The 21,712-nt window shown below is 37.3% G+C and overlaps 1 pseudogene; it reads left to right on the forward strand.

Moving 5' to 3' along the window:
• Window positions 1-427: 427 nt before the first annotated feature.
• Window positions 428-21,712, forward strand: part of LOC115922808 — a 30,174-nt pseudogene continuing 8,889 nt past the window's right edge.

Genomic DNA, 21,712 nt, shown 5'->3' on the forward strand with positions numbered 1-21,712 from the left:
TTTTTAATTTGGTCCTTGGCTCATCCCGATCAATATCGCATTTGTTATGCAAATCTGCTCCTGCCCGAAGACCGTCCGCCTGCCCGTGAATGGGGGAAGACAATACAGGCAGATACAAAAATCATTACGATCAAACAGTTGGGTAACGGTCCATTCTGTCAGGCAGGGGTGTGCAGGATGATTGGATGAAGAGGAGCTGATGATTGTTCTGATTAATTAGGGAAAACTCTCAAGAATTCTGTATTTTGGAGATGCTATGAGATGATCTCCTTGAGAAGGACAATTCAGAAGTCTTAAAGCCCCCCAGAAAATCTACTTACGAGGATTTGGAGGGAGCAGCTTCAAAAGCCTGCTATTGGGAAGCTTATCGCACTGAGGCGATGAAGCGTTCATTGATCTCCTCTTTGAAGTGGTCGCGTCCTATCAGTTCTAACACTCTCTCCCCCACACACAAATGTTCAAAGCTGGACTTCTCAATTGCCTGTTACTACTCGCATTTGTTGATTTTCTGAAACAAAACACTGTTATTCAAGCCATCTGTGGATTTCTAACTCTGTGAATAATATTATGTGAATATATAGCCTTGCTGTGGTATATTGTGAGTATATTCAATTTCATTGTGAATGATATCTTTAAATGTCAAAGAATTGTGGTTTTCTTCAAACATGTGTAGCATTTAACAGGGATGGGTGAATGGCTTGTTTAGTGGTCAATCCACTTTGCGTCAGTTATGTTTCTGGATCAATAGTCCAAAAAGTTTAGGTTTGAGTAAATGAATATGCACTGTACATGAAAAATATCATGAAAATGTCTTTTATGCTCATTTGATGCCTTTTATTATCTGTTTCATCCTAATTCCAGGGTTACAAAACACTTTGGACCTGTTATTCAATGGTGGTGTGGGGTTGTCAGATCATACACTGAGGCGTTTCAAATTTAAAAGGACAAAGGAGAATATTGATTTGGGTGTCCAATGGGGACAAGACCTAACGGACAAAAGCCCTCGTATGGGGAAGCAGTAAACATGGCTGACACGGCCAATACCAGCTTTGCCAGCGACTATGGCTCCAACCACAATGACTCCAAGACCCTGGTTCTCCAGGGTCAACAGAACCATGTTGTGACCAACCATATCGCAGGCAACCATGTTGTAAGCAACTACAACCACGTCGCAGCAGAATCCATGAAGTCCTACGCTTCAACTACCACAGATGTCTCTATGAGGCACACAGTGCCTAAGAGACGGAGACTCGTGGAGAAGAACGGTCGCTGCAATGTGGAGTTTGAGAGCAAGGCTAAACACTGGTGGTTTCAATTCTTCAGGGATATCTTCACAACCTCTGTGGATATGCCATGGAGATACAATATCCTTATGGTGTGTCTAGGATTTATCATCACTTGGTTAGCATTTGCTGGAATATATTATGCCATTGCTTGGGGTAGAGGAGACTTTGAACAGTTAGACAACTCAGAATGGTCCCCTTGCTTCCGAAACTTCTTGAACTGGAATTCAGCTTTGCTCTACAGCATTGAGGCGCAAACGACGATAGGTTTTGGGTTCCGGTGCCCCACGGAGCATTGCCCAGAGGCCATTGCCTTCCTCGTCATTCAAGTCATTCTTGCAAACTTTCTTGAGGCATTCATCATCGGTGCCTTCATTGCCAAATTCTCCCGACCAAAGATGCGAGCGAGCACCCTGCTCTTTAGCAAGACTGCCTGCATCACCAAACAAGATGGGAAAATGTGTCTGCTCTTCAGGGTAGGCGACCTCCGGCAGAGGAGCCAGATTGTTGAAGGCCACATCAGGTTACAGCTGATCAAACACCATGTCACGCTTGAAGGTGCATGGCTACCATACAGGATCTTTGATTTGAACATCGGCCATGAATTCGGCCTCGACCGCATCTTTCTGGTGTGGCCGCTTACGATATGCCATGTCATCGACAGCAAAAGCCCGCTCTACGAGATATCCAGAGACTCTCTTCCCGCGGCGGAGTTTGAGGTGATTGCCATCCTGGAAGGTATTGTAGAGTCCACAGGGACCACCACGCAAGCAAGGACTTCTTACCTCCCTCAAGAAATCATGTGGGGTTACGACTTCGAGAACATCATCTTCGATAACGATGGAATGCATTTTATCGACTTTGAACGTTTCCACCATATGAATGAGGTGCCTGCGTTCACCGTTAAGAGTCCAAAGGAGTACTACGAGGAGGAGAGGCAACAGAACCCAAATGGTGATGGACCCATTTGGACGGAGCGGAAGGAGAGTACGTGCAGCACCACCACCAGTACGCCCGTTAAAAAGCAATCTTCATTCAGGAGATCTAGACAGATTGAGTTTGAGTCCAGGCTGTGACTAGACAGAGGAAGTTTGTAAGGTGGAAAAGTTTGGAATAACAGGTAAGAATATTAACTTTTTTATTATTGCATCAGACAATCATATGTCATCAATGTCAATTCCAACAATTGAATAGAGTTCTTGCTTTTTGTCTTCTAAATTTTCTAGCAGTCATTGGTTTGCAGATTTGTTAAAGGATTTTTACTCAAATAGTAATTAATTAAATGCAACAAAAGGATTTATAGACTCTGCACTATTTTATATCTTCACCTGACTTGTATCCACGTTGACCATTCAAACTTGAGCGAGAAATGGGAATTATATGTAATGTTTTTTTCTTCTTCATTTCTTTTCTTATACTTATGAAAGCTACGTGTAGATAAATACAACATTAGAAACAGAATCAGGACACACTTTGATTGATCAAATATACAATAATTAAAAATATACAATTCAGGCTAATATTGGCACTTATATTGTGCTCTAATACAAGAAGTTGTCTCAAAGCACTTTACAAATACTTTTAAAAAGTAAGGAACTCCATAAAGTAAAAATGAGTTTAACAAGGACATTCAATGATTAATTTGATGGTTGAAAAGACAGGTCATTATGGACTTATTGGAATATGACAGCCAAGATTTGAAAAACTCATAGTCTTGTACGTTTTCTATTTTCTTTTAGATGTAAGTCTATGCTATAACAAACACTTTCTATGTGACCAAACAAAAACAAAACATAGTACCTTGAAAGATGGGGTATATGGTAACACAAGTATGACCCTGATCTACATTGAAAAGGAATTAAGAATACATGTAAAGCTGATTGGGTTAGTCACAGCTAAATTCATCCGCTTAATTGACTTGGAAAAGATTTAGTTGAGGTGAGGTAATAAGGTGTAGCGTTAATAGTGTCTGCAATTTAATTAGTAGTCTTTGGTATGATGAAGGCTTGCAGTAGTCTCACAATCACAGAACCTGCTCATCGCTAAATCAAAGTCAAGTGGAATCAAATCTTTAGAACTGAAAATATAAATCATTGAAATGAGCTTTAAAGCCTATCTGCACTAGTTTGGCCAGCAGGGATTAGACCTCCCTGCATGGTCACTGGCAGGTGGTTATCTCATCAAATCAGCTCTCAATTTACATTTATAAAGGGAACCATGGAGGATCAATGGGTACCGCTTAGGCATTGCTGGCTGTTTAGAGGGCGCAAGTAGTTACAAGTAGTGCAGTCCCGCTTTAATATGCGGGAATCCATACTAACTCATTGAGTATGAGCCTTTTATGGATAGTAGAGGAAAAACTTAACTGACATTTTTAAGGGAAAAAATGTTTGAGAATCCTTTTATTTTTCTTGAAAGGATTATTAAAATGTGAGCTGATTACCCGATTGACATTGACTCTCACACTCTTGTTTTGTCAAGCCCATATGAATTATGATGAACATGTATGTATGACAGATTTTTTCATTTTTTTTTACTCTAATGGATATACTATGATTAAAAGCAAAAAAATATTTAATAGTCATGATATCAAACTGTACCAAGAAATATATTAATATGTGAATGATATTATATTACCAAATGTTAATACTATTACTCTTACAGTATGCTTCAAAAATATATCCTAACTAAAGGCAGTTTGTGTGTGTGAGGGAGGGAGGGCGGGAGAGAGAGAGAGAGAGAGAGAGTAGCAAATAGGGAATAAACCGGCTCTTAAGAAAATGAATGGTGGAAAATGGGATATAATAGACTATTTTACATTTCATGATGTGCTTAAATGTATGTCAATTTTCTTCTGTGTAAATCATACAAGCTTCATCAAAATTCCTACACAATAGCATCTACAGTACATCCACGAGCAATCAGTGAAAGGATTAAATGAGAAAGCCTACATGTCTGATGAATAAGACTAAAGAGAAAGTGTAATTAAAGAATTTGGTTGAGTAAATATAGTAAGTGTGCTCCTCTAAATGACCAGGCTTTGCAGAATGCCAAATGAACTTGGTCTATATGTATAGCATGCAAGCTGAATCTGATACACGTGTACTTCAGTGATGTATTTTTTTACTAATTGAAAGACTATAAATAGCTACAAGACCAATAAAGAAAGGGGGAATAAATTGTTTGGTAAATGGATGGGAGAGAGAGAGAGAGAGAGAGGGAGAGAAATGGGGTATGTAAAAAAAGAGAGAATTAATCTTAAAGTGATCAATCATAAAACCTAGATATTTTGAGGAAAATGTAATAAACAGTACAGTTAGAGTTGATTTAGGTCATTCTAAATATAATGAAAACAGAGCAAATAAGTAGACACATGTCCATTATAGAGAGGTGTAAAAATACAACGTCAATAGATTTACTATTTTTTACCTGAAAGCCATTGTCTGATGAAAAATGAAGTTTTATATTTTTACTGCTAAGTTAACACCCTTCTGGCTCTAAAAAAGGCAAATTTGAAATAGCCTCTTAATCCCTTGACACACAGCAATAGTAAGTTGATGATATTGAAAATTCTTTTCATATCAATCATTCCCCTAATGACAATAAGCATCTTGGGATGACCTATTTAATATCAACTGTCACACCCTCTGCTCCATTCAGTTAATTAAAAGTTATGATAAATGATGAATGGATACATTTCAGGAACATAGTTGGTTCATCTTTGATTCAGCCACGAGATGAATATCTATTACTTGAAACAACCTGAAATAACATTTTTAAAAGATGTATTCCTCCTCCTCCTCCTCTTTCTTCTTCTTCTTCTTCTTCTTCTTCTTCTTCTTCTTCTTCTTCTTCTCCTCTTCCTTCTTCTCCTTCTTCTTCTTCTTCTTCTTCTTCTTCTTCTCCTCCTCTTCCTTCTCCTCCTCCTTCTTCTTGTTCTTGTTCTTCCTCTTCTTCTTCTTCTTCTTCTTCTTCTTCTTCTTCTTCTTCTTCTTCTTCCTCCTCTTCCTCTTCCTCTTCTTCTTCTTCTTCTCCTCCTCTTCCTTCTCCTTCTCCTTCTATTCTTCTTCCTCTTCTTCTTCCTCTTCCTCTTCCTCTTCCTCCTCCTCTTCCTCTTCTTCTTCTTCTTCTTCTTCTTCTTCTTCTTTCTCTTTTTTTTTCTTTTCAGATCATTATCTTTGAAAACGGCTTATAGTATTGCTTACAAAGCAAGATATTAATAAGAAAGTAACACCTACGTGTCCAAGATTTCTTGGGAAAAGTATATCTTTATTTTCAGATTTACTTACATTCTTTGTATATCATTTAAATTGAGCCCGCATGAAGCATCATATATCTATATCAGGACATAAGATGTGAATGTTCCCAAGCATAAAATGTCACAACACCTTTTATCAACGTCATCAATACATCAACAATTTTGTTAATATAATATTTTTTAGACAAAGACAACACATGTACACAAGCAAGCTTCTGCTGTACATTTTATTTTGCTTGTAACAAATGCTGACCTTTTCTAAGCTAATGAGGTGTGTGAAATAATAGCTATTTCATGAGACTTGGAATAACAAAGGGGGAAAAACGGATATGAAAGGTGTTTGGAATATATTGATTATTGAATTTAATACAACAGCAATATATATACAATATGTGGGAAAGAGTGGCACGTGTGGGAAAACATAATATTCCAAAACTCCTACGCACATGTGTTAGTTTAAAGGAAAAGCTGAATAAAACTTATTTATCTATATATTCATACATTTTAAATCTGACTGTTTCTTAAAGCAGGATGTAAGGCCACACATGTAGCACATGACATGGATAAGGCAAAAACTGGAAAATTATTTGTTTGAAGGGGTTCAATATAAATCTAATTTGTACAAGGTAGCATTTAATTCTCCTATGATACATACATGCATTATGAGCCCAAAAAGGAGTAAGAGAAAAATGAAAATAGTTTCATCTATTGAAAACAGAAAATACAGTTCTAAATTTTGTAACCAATCAATTTTAAATTTACATTGATTCTTTTGTTGAAATGATAATTAAGTGATCCAAATGTACAAGGGAGTGCACTTTTCTCTTAATTTTTTTTTTAAAATACTAAAAAAAACCTTACTTTTATTTTAAAGATATAGTGCTGTTGCAGTAGGGTTATTAAAGGTTTCATAACCTTACATGGAATTTAATAGCCTTTTCTTTGACCATGTGAGGGCGATTGGATATGCCAGCAGCTTGTTTTGTGCTGTTTGTATGTCACATCTATTGTCTAGCTTTTATTAATATTTCCACTTATAGTTGAAGGCTATTTTGACATGTCTGTGACCCAATTTATGTAACACCCAGTACATATTTAATTAAAGATAGGTTGCAAAGGTATTTTCAACTTCATTCAAAATGCTCCAAGATACATATTTTAGTGTGTTTTTTTTGTTGCCATGGCTCATGCATGTTTGTAACACAGACATGGTTCTCACAGGGATGCCAGTTTTCAGACAATAGCCTGAATTCAGGCCCTGGCGAGTTATTTTCAGACCATGGTTTAGGCTTTTTGGGTACAAATATCTTATTCTAGGGGGAGGGGGAGAAGGGGGGGGGGGGGTGGGTACAGACTTGGATTTGGGGTGCCCATGTGTCCAAAGTGCCTGGTAGTTGTCAAGCCCTGCATGTGTCATATGTAGATAATAATAATAATTCCACTTTTATATACAGTAGTGCTTAATACATCTCTGATGTCTCTAAGCGCTTTACAAATATACTATTACTCCGGTCATTGGATTCAATACTTGCCTGCACACAACTGTGTGCACAATCTCCACTCCCCAGGGAGCATTCCAGCCAGGCGTTACTTGACTCTCAAAAACTGATTGACCAAAAATGACGGTCACATCCTACTGGTTATACCCATTTAACACCTGGGTGGAGAGTAGCAAGTGCAGGCAAATATCTTGCCATGATTTGTAAAGACATGTAACAACACACACAAACTACCAACCATCTGTTACACAGCCTTCCCAGTGCTCCTGGAGTGGTCTCTATTCAGAGTTGAGTGTACCAGACTTTCATAAACATATGGAAATCAATTACTCATATAAACAAAATGTTAAGTATGTGAGTAGGTGCACTAACAGCACTTCTACATCTTACAAAGATAGCAGTTTGTCTGAATCCACCTATTACCAAAACGAAAGTGTCCCATTCACATAAACAAATAATTTATATACAGGGTATACAGCCAGCATAAATTAAGTCATCCTTGAAAAACTTAGCCTGGCATTTCTATTGGGTAACGGTTAAGAAGTATGAAGAAAGTCCAAATTAATCCAAACGTACGGAACCCAACGTCCGACTTGGGGTCTGTGCGCACCTAAATCTACAGTGATCACATACAGGTGCGTCGACTAATCTACTTAGGTACGAGTCCCTCTTGTGTTTTATGAGAGTGTATTTTATCTTGCAATATCTCTTTATGGAACTATAGGCCCAATATTTGAAGCTCATATTTTGATTGGAACTCCTTACATACAGAGCCAAACATTTTCTGGTGGCTGGTATACTTACCGGTAGATGTAATAGGTCTATAGTACTAAAAGTAGGTGATGATCAACTTTTATAAAGGTTGAATTTCATATGTACCAAAACCAGAATTTAAAAAAAAACTGTTTACAGCTTTGGATGGCTTATACATATGGAACAAGTGGGACCTCTACAATCATACTTTTGTCCCTCATAGGCTCATACCCTGCACATGTATCATTTTATCCAATCAGTGTTGCAGTCAAGGGATGGATCTATGGCAATTGATAATAAATAATGATAATAGTGGGTTCTTGTATAGCCATACATGTTTGTCTCGCAGATTTGACATTCCTGGCACTCCATAATTATGACTCCGGCCTTTAGCATGGCTGCCATTGTGGCGCTCTAGCATTTTGAGTAATTAATTCCTGTCAGGTACCCCTTTACCTCACCTGAGTCGAGTGTGGCAAATGTAGATTAATGTCTTGCCGAATGACAATTTTGGTGCAGCGGGGCTCAAACCCCGACCATGTGATTCCCAGTCCGGTGACATATACACTAGGTCATGACCCCTCTTCAATAAACAGTGAAGCTTCTATTACTCTTTAAATGTGCGTTCTTTCCATAGACTACATGTAGGTAGTCCATTAAGTGGCACAGTTGGCCCATTACAAGGTCTTCTTGTCTGTTGCATTTTTAGCCCATTTTTAATTGATAAGATAAAGAAGCCAGAAGGGCCGCTTTCGATCTGGATGGTTTAATTCCCTTCTGGCTCTCAACAGACCATTTCAGCAAATAATGCATTAGTACATGTATGCTTACCATGCCTTAAAGCCCTTCTGCACTACTTATAGCTACAATGTACTTGCGCCCTCTATATAGCAAGCAATGCCTAATTGGTGACCATTGGTGACCGTTGGTCTCCCATGATCCTCTTTTTCTTATGTTAGTTGAGAGCTGAGTTGATGAGATAACCACCTGTTCAGTGACCTTGCAGGGTGGTCTAATTCCTCCTATAAACTAGTACAGATGGGCTTTAAAATACATTGCAATTTCTCCCAGTATCACTTGGAACTTGCCATCAAAGGTGAAACGTTATGCTGCCCTCTTAGACCAAACTTGTTGCTGTATGATGCAATAGTTTTTCAGCGTTATGTTGCCTTTCCTCGCTCTGCGTACAGGAATTTGGTCGCATGTCAAACCCTATCTGAGGTGGCACATGTACATGTAAAGACATTCTTTTTCATTACACATAAAAGCTTGATATTTGTTCAGAAAGTGAAGCAATCTTCAAGGTTATGATTTATAAATGTTTAAATTTTAACATGATCACAAAGAATTTAAGAAATCAATCAAACAGGCAATTTCAAATACTGTAATTTATTGAATTTCCTATATTTGTTCAGAAAGTGAAGCAATCTACAGGGTTGTGATTTATAAATGTTTAAATTTTAACATGATCACAAAGAATTTAAGAAATCAATCAAACAGGCAATTTCAAATACTGTAATTTATTGAATTTCCTATAGAAATCTTGCACAGATTATATCATAGTTATATTCATCATTTTACAAGGTAATGGATAATGATATTGTAATTATCTTTTGTTAATTTCTTGAAAATATTTGCTATGTTTTCTTGGAGACTTGGTTATGATTATTATCAATTGAAATGGATGTATGCTGTCATCTGAAATCCGGTAAGGGGGGGGGGGGGGTAGTTATTGGTTTAAAAGATTGGATAGTGAAATAGATCAAGTATTTTACAATGATGATCACAACATACAAATTTCTGCATTACACATACAAATGCCTTTGTGCAGTGTAATTGATATCCTACATTCACAACCTTCAGTGAATTAAGAGGTGACTTTGAAACTATAGATTCATGTGAAATGAAAGAAATGTCTAATTTCAAGTCCATTTCTTGCAAGAAAGTAGTGCTACTTTGCTCATCTATGGGTGCGTTTATCGTGTCTTGCCACTAGATATGTATATATCGAACCCCACTATCGAACCCCACTATACGATCGTGACTTGCGAGATGTCGCGTTTATCGTCTTTTCATGATTCAAAATAAAGGCCTTGTCTCTGCGCAGCTGCTTTGCGCCGTTTGACCTGGGTAGTAGACAGTTTCTCGGAGGTCAACTAGATGGACGAGTACACATATATGCTTGTACAACAACACATGGCGCGCTATCTCCGAACAGGAAATTAGCCTGGGAAGGTCCGATTTGTATGTGGGGTTCAAAACAGCTTTGCGTTTAAATCATCTCTCAGAAACGTGATTCTGGCTGTAGGTCACATTCAAAACACACCTTTTTGCGTCTTAAGATATGCCCATATCTAAAGACGTTTAAAAAAGGCTTGCGTTTATCACCTTCAAAATTTGCCTGAAAGACATTTGAGAAACCTGATTCTAGGCAAAAATTTGATCAATAAACGCACCCCAAGAGAACCAAATAGAGCTACAATCATTAGCATACATGTTGAATTAGCTAACAAAAAGCTATTAAAATATTGCAGATTCTTAAAATATGTGTAGTGAGGAATTTGGTTCCCAAGCGGAGCCACGTTATTAATGGCTTAGACATCAGAATCGCATGCATCCATGCAAGTCTACCAAGATATCAAACTATTCTGGCAGGGTCTGAAACATGAGAAGTTCCATTTTGCCCCCCTTTTCCTTCAGCACCCCCTAATTGTGCGTCCTTCCCCCTCTCATCCAATACTTCCCTGGGGTTTGGAGGGCTCGATCAGGAAGTGACAAATTTGAAATCAACTCCCCAGTGGCTATATATAGCTGCGCCCCCTTGAAGTTCCCCTTCCCCCTGCACAATACGGACGACCAGATGAGAGGGGACCACCCCTGCCGTGGGCGCCGAACCCTTACAAGTTCTCTACCCCACCTCCATGTAGGTCGGGGCAGATGTGAAGCGATTAGAGATTATTTCACCTTGCCCTAATCCATTCAATTAGCACGATGTCCAGAACAATGTCAAATGTTTCTCAAAAGCATGTGGTGAAATTTATGTTTTGTTCATGCTTTATGTGCATAATATACACGGTCCTGCTTGAACTAGCATAGAAACTTCGTATTTTTGTATTTATTGGGAAAACTTAATTAACTTGATATTGGAAAGGGCATGGTTAATACCAGAATAATAATACTAACAATTATAGCCATTTCTATAGCACGGTCTATCTAGAAATTCTATTCCGAGGCACATTAATTATAACCCCGGCTTTAGCCTAGCTGCAATTACAGCTATGTACTTTGAATGAACTTTGATGTAGAAAATGTTACACTTGTATGCATTAAATTATCTGCTTATTCAAACTTTAATTATACGTTATGATTGAGCACAGATCTACCCATGTGTTCTTATAGTTCCATTATCATTCAAAAAGCTTTAACAAAGCTTTAAAAACAAAAAAACAAAAAATTACTATTCAAAGGCAAACAAATTCAGGAATTGGGTCTCATATCTCTGAAGAAAAAATAAATAAACATTTGATAAAACTATACAAATATGAAAATGTATTCAAAGGAGAAACATGTTGGAGGGGGAGAGGGTGCTATCTTTAAATAGCAACAAAGTTCAAGGGCATGTGATAAACATAATTTTTAGTCCCATGTTGAATTATTTTATAAAAAAGGGATGTTATTCTCGCTTACTATCCATGCGGGGGGCTAATCTGGAGATGGGAGGTGCTAATGTGATGTATCCTACAACTAGTCTACACACAGACAAGAAAGAAAAAAGAATTTATTTCCACTCTAATTTATTGATGAATCCTTGTTTCTGGTTTTAAAGCCCCACTGCACTACTTAAAGCTACTTGCGCCCTCTATATAGCAAATAATGCCTAAGCGGTGACCGTTGGTCCTCCATGGTTCCCCTTTTTCTGATTTTAATTGAGAGCTGATTTGATGAGATAACCTGTCAGTGACCATGCAGGGAGGTCTAATCCCTCCTGTGCAGATACATGTAGGTTTTAATTCATAGTAGGTCCATGTTTTAATACACACATCTTTCAAAGCAAACTGTCATGCTCCTTTGAAAATGTGTGGAGGTATTGTGGTACAGTGGTTCATTCACTTGACTCCCAATCCTAGGGTTCAGTGTTCAAGTCCTGTCCCAGCACTTAAAGGAAACCAAAACCTTCATACTAAGTTACTTTTATTGTAAAGTTTAAGATGTTTGAAAAATTTCAGTGAAAATTTGAACAAAATCGGGCAAGGATTAAGGAAGTAAGATGTGTGTGTGTGTATTGGGTTTTTACAGACGTGTATCAATCAGATATGATTATTTACGTCTGGGGACCGACCTTTAACGTCACCATCCGAAAGACGTGACTCAGTTTCGAACCTGCGTCCTCGGCTGAATCAGTTTGTAACTTCCACTGTTAGCTGGATTACAGGCGTACGCCACAACGCCTAGTAAGAGCTTTTTGAAATGACTAGTCACTAGAGGGCGGTATTCAATTTGATGACATCATCTGTGAACAACTCTCCATGCCTTTTGTACATAAAATTTCACAATTTTTTTGTTTTCTTCGTATTTATTTGTGTTCCTGATCCGACTTCATAACATGTGAAGTAGAATATCATTTTGCATTCTATATCTTGCTTTCGGGGGAGTACATTATCTCAATCACAAGAAAGAAGTAAAAACATGAAATTTGATGTACAAAAGGCATGGAGAGTTGTTCACAGATGATGTCATCAAATTGAATACCGCCCTCTAGTGACTAGTCATTTCAAAAAGCTCTTACTTCCTTATTCCTTGCCCGATTTTGTTCAAATTGTCACTGATATTTTTCAAATATCTTAAACTTTACAATAAAAGTAACTTAGTATGAAGGTTTTGGTTTCCTTTAATTACATCCTTTGGCAAGACATTCATCCACATTTGCCACTCTCCACCCAGGTTTTAAGTGGGTACCCGGTAACTGCTGGTTAATACTTATTGTAGGACCTCCAGGAAGAAGGACATTGAAGCGGATGAGAGTTCCCTGGGTAAAGAAAATTTGTATTATTTGTATAATACTGCTTGATAGAGCAAGTTTAGTCTTTTTCTAAGTTTTGCACTGTGCATAATATCTCTCTGTGTAATTATCACAAAAGCATTTATAATAACTTTTGAGGAACAGTAATCATTGAAACTGCATCTTCTTCATATCCTTAAATTGGATTGATTTTGCACTATTTTAAACTTCAATTTTTGAAATTAATTTTCAATTGTGAATCTTGAGAAAGCACAGATAATCACAATACTGAATCTTGCAAATGTATCATATATTCTTGGTTCAGAGTCCCTAATTCCTTGTTCCCAAGCACATACAGAATGTCAATCACTCATTTCCTGAATACAACTCTGGAGATTGATACAAAAAAATGTTCTAGTAGTAAAATTTGAACCATCAGGAAAAACTGCCCTGGACTATCTCTGACACCATTCTCATTCGAGCTTCCCTAGTTTGTGCATGTTATGACTGCCAAGGGTTTGTGCTATAGGGTCACGGTGTATTAAAATCACATTACATGTATCTCATTTCGCACTTAATTACCACAAGAGTCCATATTCTACTTATTCATTTAAAATCGTGTTAAACAAAAGAAAAAAACTTAGACTTCGAGGCTAACTCCATTGTTAAATCAAATTTTAGAAAAAGGCTAAACACAGTTTGTGTTTTGAGTCGAGTCTAACCTACTTCAATTTGCAATATCTTGTCTAATACAGTACAGGATCTATGATTCCAGTCAACAGTCTTTGAGTTTTACTATTAGCAATGACTAAAACAGAGTTTCCACTTGCATTTGAGGTACCGGTAGATAGCGCTGAAGAAAGAGGGGGAAAAGGTCCCTAGACGCCAGACTGAGTCAGAGACATGTGATGTCGGATTGGACAAATGTTTGGAGGCTTATAGATCTCCTCGGCTAACCTAGACAATCCAACAGGGCCCAACCTGGCTACCTGACCACAAAACGATATATTTTTAGATCTGAATCAGTCTTCCCTGTAAGGAAACCCTTTGTGAGTATTTCTCACAGAGTAAAACTTTGAGTTCATACTTGTGAATGTATATCGTTTTGTAAACGATCTTTTCAATCTGAATCAGTACTTTTTGTGTTGGAACCCTTGTGAGTATTTCTTCCAGAGTATTTTCCTTGTCTTTAATATAAAACGTGAGTTCATACTTGCGACTGTATATCGTTTTGTAAACAATCTTTTCAATATGAATCAGTCCTTAAGTGGAAACCATTGTGAGTGTTTCTCTCTTGGCCTTTGGTTTTACTTGTGTACGGTAGCTTATAAAAAAATACATTCATATACCTTTGAATGTATCTGTTTGCAAACGATCCTTTAAAAAAAAAAATCTGAATCAATCACATGGGATCCCTTGTATCAACCTGTGTGGGACCCCTTTGTAGTACTTCTAACTGAGGCTTTTCCCTTAGTTCTAAAGTTTATCATATTGACATATGTTTTGTCATCTTTTACCAGGTCTTTAACTGGGGGTTTGTTTTTCTCTATTTATAATTTCTCATGTTTGGGATCCTTTCTATTTTTTGTTCAGCTTTTCCTTCACTGGTGTGATGTTAAAGAGCTGTGTTCAGATTTGCTGGCCTGGCCATCATTTTGCAAATGATGTATACTGTACATTCAGATTATTCTCACAAAGTATCCAATTCTGTGACCCATTGAGGTCAGAATGAACATCTAATGACGATGAATGGATAAATTGCACAATATTCTTACTAAAACGGTCTTTCAATATTGTACTGTTATGAAATTGACTGAAATTAACTGTGTCACCCTCTTGCTCATGTCATTGTTCTTAATAAATATACTTATTTCAAGAAGAACAAAGTTATTTCAGATTTGAATTCCCAATGGTGTTTTGCTGCCAGACAGTTTGTCGACTATCCTTATTTAGATGTATTCCAGAATATGTTGTAGTAGTTACTCACTAATTAGACCCTTATACAGACTTGCAATACTTGATCTCCTACTTGTCAAGTCTACATGCATTTCAAATTCAATATTGATTAGATTCCAAGAATAGAAATACAAATCAACATTATCATATGATATACAAGTCAAATATAGTAATAAACATAGATGTAAATTATATTGAACATACTGTAAAAGACCACATATGTCCTTTCTTGTGATATTGGTATTGTACACGTTATTTCCTATTGTTCAAGAAGACTTAAATACACATAAATCAATCATTGAAAAATAAATGCAAGTGAAGGTCTACTTCATAAAGGTCACCTAGAAAAATAACATTGACCTGTTCACGAATCTATAATGTCATTTATTTACCAAGGAGCTACAAGGCAGTGTCCTTTGGATTTATTGACTTTGTATGACCCTCAGTTGTGGTTTGGGTGAGGAATAGATGATAGTAGGTACCAGTAATCTTTAATCAATGTTGTTAAACAACAAAGGAATAGAATTCATAGGTATTGCTGTTGAACAATAGAATGATTTTTCTTCCTAGTAAAGATGACGTCACACTACGGTACTCTACAGTATGTTAATTTAGTTGAATTATTCGAGATCTACAACATATCTGAAAATGTTGGCAACTAAATTCCTTTTAGAGTTTGGACTGTATAAAGACCAACAGAATAATTGTTTTTCAAACTTTGTGAAGCAACCATACGCATTGCAAGATACTGCAAACTAATGGACAATATTGTTTAAACAAACATAATCACTGGATGTTTCGATATTTAAGAGGTGACCAATTGATACCATAGGATTAAGAGAGGGGTTATAAATGGGAAAGGAGGGGATGATCCCAAAAGCTATGGAGGATTGACGACCTATATGCCCCTGTCGGTTAATCCCGAGGAGATAGCGTGTCAGAAACTTTCCGTTGACAGCCCCAGACGATGGAAGTACGTCATCACTGAAATCCTGGCCTCTGGATGGTCAGATGCGTATTACTCATCGTTCCCCATTCTGTCTGTCATGACATGTCACTTTTTTATGTTCCCTAGCTTGGCTCTAAAACTTTTTTGAACTATGGTCTACATGTACATGTATGTCTTTTAGATAATTTCTAGGTCATTTACATGTTGCGGTATGATTGGCATGTACATTTTCATCTAAAGGAGTCTTTGTGAAGATGCTTTCTTGATTTTTTTTCCTTCACCGACATCCTATTATTTACAAAAATACATGTATTAAGTTTAACAAGCAATTCAGCGGGATGTTGATGATGGTTTCCTGAAACGATGCCCTGATTACTAACAAGAGCAGTTATTGTGAGTGCAGTGTCAACATTATATTGTCGCTGTTTTCACGAAGTGACGGCAGTGAAAAAAAATTGCATTCACTTTGCGTTATGATTTTCCTCACTACCGTCACTTCGTGAAAACAAGGAGGATATAATGGAATGTGACAATATAAGAATTGCTATTTAATTTAATCTTTATTTGAATAAGAAGAACAAGCATCTAGTCTAAAAGAGAATGAACAGTCATCTCAAACAGGGTATGAGGAAAGTTTGCTGAACTTTGTATTAATTGCCCTTTTTTGTCACATCAAGAAAGGCATTAGCTCATACTGTACATTGTTTAAACATTAGAATCAACACCCTTTTGGCTGTCAGTAGACACCTTTTCCTTTCTAATTATTAAACATAAAAATTATTTCAGTTTTTTAAGATTAAATCATAGAATAATTTGTCTGTTTAAAGCCAAAAGAGAATTAACCCATACAATTTAAAGGTACAAGTCCCATTTGCAGGCCAAAAAAATGAAAAAGTTAAATTCCAACTGCATTTGAAAGATAATACTAATTTAGAACTTCCCTAAAAAAGGTGGGGCTTGAAAATGTCTTTAAGTGGGAAAATAACGACTATTAGTTGTCAAATCGACTTTAGGGCTATAGAGCCCAAAAGTAATAGTCTTGATTTTCAGACAATTGTACCGAATGGTCATACGTTTTATGCTGCGCAAAGATTCAATCAGTTTAATCTTGGCCATCACAAGAAGTGGGTTATTGATGTAGACAAATGCTCATGTACCCTTTACAACTCTTTTCATGTATGTTATTACCAAAGAAGAAAAAAAGCCAGTCAGTCACTCAATAGTATCTGACAGTCAAGTCTAGCAAGTAAACAGGTTTCCTTGCATAATTTGAATATGAGGACACTGCTAACGTTTAAATTTCACAGATAGGACATACATGACATATTCATAATTCCTGCAAAGTTCTACAGCATTTGAGGTTGGCTGCAAAAGAGACATAGTACCTTTAATATACTCTTTTCACACTGGTTTTGCTTAACCCCGTACTTTGCTTAGCCCCGTACTATCCTTAACCCCGGACTATTTTTTTGGCTTTTCACACTCGCTGTTTTTAGTCCCGTACTAGCGCCTATTCCGGAATAAGAAAATTCCCGCTGTTCTCACTGCATTTCGTTAACCCCGGATATCGTGTATGTTATGATAGGACATACTTCGCATCTGGCCAGCTGCGATACGCTCCATTGCGTAGTACCGGACTATTTTTCGTTTCTGTTCTCATTCATTTGCTTAGCACCGCAATTGCGGGGTTAGCAGGAGTTAGCACCACAATTGCGGAGTTAGCCCTGCTATTTTGCAGGGTTAGTTAACCCCGTACTATAGGTGGGGTTAGCCAACTTTAGCCCACTTTGGTAAAAACCAGTCTGAACAGAAAGTGGAATAGGCTTAACCCCGTACTATAGGTGGGGCTAAGACCCCCCCTTAACCCCACCTATAGTACGGGGTTAAGGAAAATATTGCCAGTGTGAAAAGCATAATAGAGAGTTAAATGCCCTTCTGGATGTATACAGATGAATTGTTTACCCTTATGTTACATCATTCATTCATGCAAGTAAAAAAAACAGAGGACGATCATAATTAGCGGGCCTCTAAGGTATTGATATAAACCTTGAACCTATGTTCTATTACTCATCTTCCAGTCTTGTTTGCTCTCTTCTTCTCCAAGGATATCCTGACTGACCTCAATTTAAGTGAAGTTGATAGGTGAATGTTAGTAACTTTGGGGTAACAAAAAAATTGTGCGTAGGAATACTATAAGAAAGGAAAAGAGAGGCCATTTGATATTTGCAGGCCTCTAAGGACCTGGGCCCGGTTTCATAAAACTTGTTATCAGAGACGAGTTACAATAACTGTTATAAGCTACTGAAATTGTGGCATTCGATTGGCTAAGAGCAAACTTGTCATAGAAATTGAGCAATTGTTATTGAAAATAAGTTTTATGGAATACCGGTAGGGCCCTGATGTGCAAGTCTAATTTTCTTTGCATAACAAGGATGCAATTTTTTTTCCTTCATTCTTTCGAATTAAAAACAAAACAGGAAAGGGTTGCTTTATGTCATTAAATGTTATTTCCAGCAATCTATTTTGGGCATTTTTTATTGAACCTTTCCTCCCTCGTAAAAATGTGGTAGACCCATTTATAGGTTGTATTTGGTGACCCACAAGTTAATGTCTCACTTCTGGCTTACGTGTACATTGTACATGGCACATTAATTAACCCATTGGTGACAGTGTCGTTGTCATCTAATACATGTTTCTAATGGGTTTAATCCAAAGTTACTACAAGTTTATAATTCAACTGGTTATACAGTATGTCTCTGTGTGACCTTTAAGGGGATTTGAATGGAAGGAAGATATCATTAATGCATCCTTTCTATAGTGGAGGTGGTGAAGGGGGCAGAGAGAAAGATTATCTGTCTGGATATAGTAGTCCAAGGAGGGGTACAGGGAGGAGGGAAGGATGGGGGAAGGGGGCAAGGTCACAGTCCAGGGTTATCAAAACCATTTGTAATTAATAGCAGAATCTGAATCTTTATTAAAATTTGACCATGCAACAGTAGTAGTGACGCAGGTATCATACAATGTAGATACACTTGTATTCATTTGTTGACACTGTTACTGTGTAGTCAATGTAACCTTAAGTTAGAGTCAAGTTTTCATGGTTATTATTCATTATGAATCATTTTTATTTTTTCCCGTTTATGTTTCCATTGGTCTCTTTTATTCTGCAAAACACAGGTTCAATCAAACTGAAAGCTAGGGCCTTCAAGAGGGAAATACATGTTAACAAGTTGACGTAAAATTGATTTCACAGGAATTAGCCAATGATTATCAGAAGCAATTAATATTCATGATAATTGGACAAGGACCTCTGATGACTGGGAATAACTTCTTGGCAAACTCACAATTATGATTCAAAATGGATAGTACCTGTTTGTTTTTTCTTTTTTTCATTGTTGTTGAAAATCAGTCTCCAAAAGTGACAAAGCAATTAGAACTCACTAGAAGCGCTAGTCATGTGACTGAATCCTTTTTCTTGGCTGAAGTCCCACAACTCCTTCACCGCCACTCTCTCTGTCCCCTTTTAGTATCGGTTACGACATGTGGCCTTTTGTTATATATTTAGATGAGGACCCTCTATTCCTAGCTCATATATGATGTGTGATGAGATTATATTGGAGGAAGTCATTGCCACGGTGCGTTCTGAAGGCTTGGGTTGAGAACAGGCTGAAAGTTGTACATTAGTTATCCTTGGGGGGGGGGGGGGGGGTCACAAAGATTTTAAGTTGGGCTTAACAGTTATGGAAAGCCGTTAGCATCTAGGAAAATATTTTGTAAAAGTTATTTTAAAAGGCATCAAATGTTGATTTAATTAAATTTTCTATTATCAAGGAGACTTCATGTTCTTGATGAGAAATTTATAAAAAGTCTAAAATACTTGAATTTTCGCTTTTGAATATATTTTATTTCAAGACTACAAATAGCTCTCCATAATTTTTAAGTCCAACTTAGAGTTAAGTTCAACTTAAGATCTTTGTGAAACACCAGTATGGAGCAGTAGCATATGTCCAAAAGTGGACAGATCTAGACCTTTGTATAGCATCTTTGACCACTGGATTGGGTATACCCTCTGGCATACAAGGGAATCTGGAGGCTAGGAGTGTAAGCTGCTAACATTTGTTCTACTGTGAAAGAAGCACCCTTTTCTAATTTATAGGAAACCTCATCGTTTGCTTTATTCCCTTTAAATTCTAAAGAAGTATGTGAAGTCTTGACATTTGCAAAGAACTATATTTGAAATGATGGTATTAAAATACCGCATTTTATAGAGAAAGTTGTAGCACCTGACTGGCTTGAGTTCATTAAAGAATTCTTTCATTCTGTCGTGATCTAGATCTTGCACGCATTCCCTGGTATAGAGAAGTCTTTAAGTAAAAGAACGATTGCCAGATTTTCATCTGCTACTTCTCCCCCAATTTCCACCTCGGCTATTTTGTGTGCGGTGTACCTTAAAATAGAGGTAGAGTTTTCCCCCAAGTATGATTCACGGAGTGAGTGTTTTTGAGTGACATTAGGCTTGTCCTTATCAGCTCGAGATTGCTAAATAGCCCAATATTTCTGATTTGGGAAATAAGCCTGAAGTTTCAAATTGCGTCTTCATCAGCTCGAGACTCAACCTCGACACTCGAAACTTGAGCTCGAGAAATTAGCTCGAGAGATTTTGTTCGGCATTCGCGGTGAAAATGCACCGGACAAATAGCAGGATATTTTGCAAACTAGCCCAAGATATCTTGGGATGATTATCTCGACCAAATATCCTGCTAATTGCAACTGCGGGCTGATGAAGACGCAAATTAGCTGGATAATCTGCGATTGGGATAGTTAAAATAGCGGGTTATTTGGCAATCTCGAGCTGATGAGGACAGGCCTATTTTGTCTGATACAGTTTACTGATCAACAAAAAGAGAGAAAAATGATTGTGCTTTTTGTTATCAGATGTTACTCACTGGAGGAGTTATGACAGGTTGAAGGGCGCACACATAATGTAGGTTATTCAAAGCTGTTTATGTCATTATTAGCGCCCCTTCCCAAAAGAAACAAATACTAAAGAAAAATACAATCCTCATCTTTAAACAGCGTGTTCACACACAAAACAATTTATCCCAAAACTCTATAACGAAACGTTGTATAAAGAATCATTGTATAAATTTCAGAGTGTCCACACACAATAAACGTCTTATAAATAATCAAAGTATAAATTCCAGGATGTCCGCACAGAAGAAAGTAATCCTGAAACTCTACAGCGAAATGTCGTATAGGTGCACAGTTTGCTACTGCGGTCATGAAATGGAAGCGGAAATGAGAGGCCTGGTCTCCTTTCGCTCGAGGTCACGTTAAGCCCCGCCCAGTTAGTTACACTAGTTACACTCCCCCTGTCCACACACAACATTTTTCGTGATTAGGCGTGATTAGGCGTGATTCTTTATTGAGTTCTAGTTCGAAACAATGCCCAAACCTGCGTTTCGTTAGACTAGTTTCGTTATACGTATCGTTCGTGAGTGTCCACACACACAATTTTCATCGTAAAACTATCGCGAAATGGTATCACTATCGCGAAACGGTATAGCTAATCACGCCTAATCACGGAAAATGTTGTGTGTGGACAGGGGGAAAGAGGGGTAAGATAACATGATGATTAAGAGATATAAATACTTTGTGATATTACAGATAGTGAAAGCAAATCAATGAATGTAGGACTATTCAATAAGGTATGGTATGGAATACATAATTCAAATATGAAATAAAAATGAAAATTCAAATACAATATGAAGTCACAGATATTCTTGTAATAATAAATCAATAGCCACACTGTCAATCTGAAAGTCGTTCAACTGTTGCTTGATATGAAATTGTTCCATGAAATTTTTTTCCTAACCATGCAGAGAAAATATGAATAACATTCAGTATTGATTTCATACCCTATGTCTAAATTGAGCAAGATTCCCTATTTTGTTCAGGTTTGCATGCACACTTTGTTGTATAACCCTCCTATAATAAGATGATCATGGGTATGGG

The sequence above is a fragment of the Strongylocentrotus purpuratus genome, unplaced genomic scaffold, assembly GCF_000002235.5.
Source record: "Strongylocentrotus purpuratus isolate Spur 01 unplaced genomic scaffold, Spur_5.0 spur5_contig_825, whole genome shotgun sequence".
Taxonomy (NCBI): domain Eukaryota; kingdom Metazoa; phylum Echinodermata; class Echinoidea; order Camarodonta; family Strongylocentrotidae; genus Strongylocentrotus; species Strongylocentrotus purpuratus.